The sequence below is a fragment of the Rhipicephalus sanguineus genome, chromosome 3 (genome assembly GCF_013339695.2).
Source record: "Rhipicephalus sanguineus isolate Rsan-2018 chromosome 3, BIME_Rsan_1.4, whole genome shotgun sequence".
Taxonomy (NCBI): domain Eukaryota; kingdom Metazoa; phylum Arthropoda; class Arachnida; order Ixodida; family Ixodidae; genus Rhipicephalus; species Rhipicephalus sanguineus.
Genome location: NC_051178.1, coordinates 202439603 through 202440447, shown reverse-complemented (window position 1 = coordinate 202440447; position 845 = coordinate 202439603).

Here is an 845-nt window from a genome sequence, read left to right as displayed (position 1 = left end):
TGACGCTATGACATTTTGCCTGTTCTGTCGCTTTGTCCTCTCCTGTAGTGGCAGTGTCTCGATCTGAAAGGCCGTTGTTGGCTTCTCTCGGGTGCACGGGATTGTGTATAGGAGTCATGTCATCGACACTGACCGCGAATGCTGTGTACATATGACCGCTGAGGCACATATCTTGAATTTCTGCCTTCATTCTACGCCTCTTTTTTTTTCTGCGTCATACCTAAGATTACAAGAAATTGTCGGATACAGTGCTTGAGATACAAACTTTGTATGTTCTGAAATGAAAACGAAGAACTGCAAATTCTAATAAACGAATCGCCTTCTATAAAATTGTATAAAAGAAAAAATATGTAGATATAGTTGGCTGTGTTACGCCTTGTCGTGTTATCAGTGCAAAGATCTGCAGGCTGAAAAATATGTTGCATTGTTACTATGTCCCTTATGTTACTCATGCTACCCTCGAAGATTAATTAATATGTCATATTTTACTATTCACCACAACGATCATGTTCATGCTCATGCTGTTTTTTTTTGTTGTTGTTGTTTTTAGTTATGCTGCTTGGGCAGAGCACGGACTGTACAAGGGTCAGGGCCTCAATAACGCACATGCTAGCGCCTTTAGACCTGATCCTTTTGGTTTTCTGTAAGAAAACTGAAACATTTGTAAACAAATTAATTTTAAACTTTCGCTATTTGGTTAATAACGAGGGCTGCGCTGAGGATCCTTTCAAGGTTATGATCACCGCGTTGAACTATTTAGCTATGTGTGTGTCTGATCAGCCCTTAGGAAAGCTTTAAAGATGGTGTACCAGTTATGTTCTTTTACAGCGAAAGCTGTTATGAGA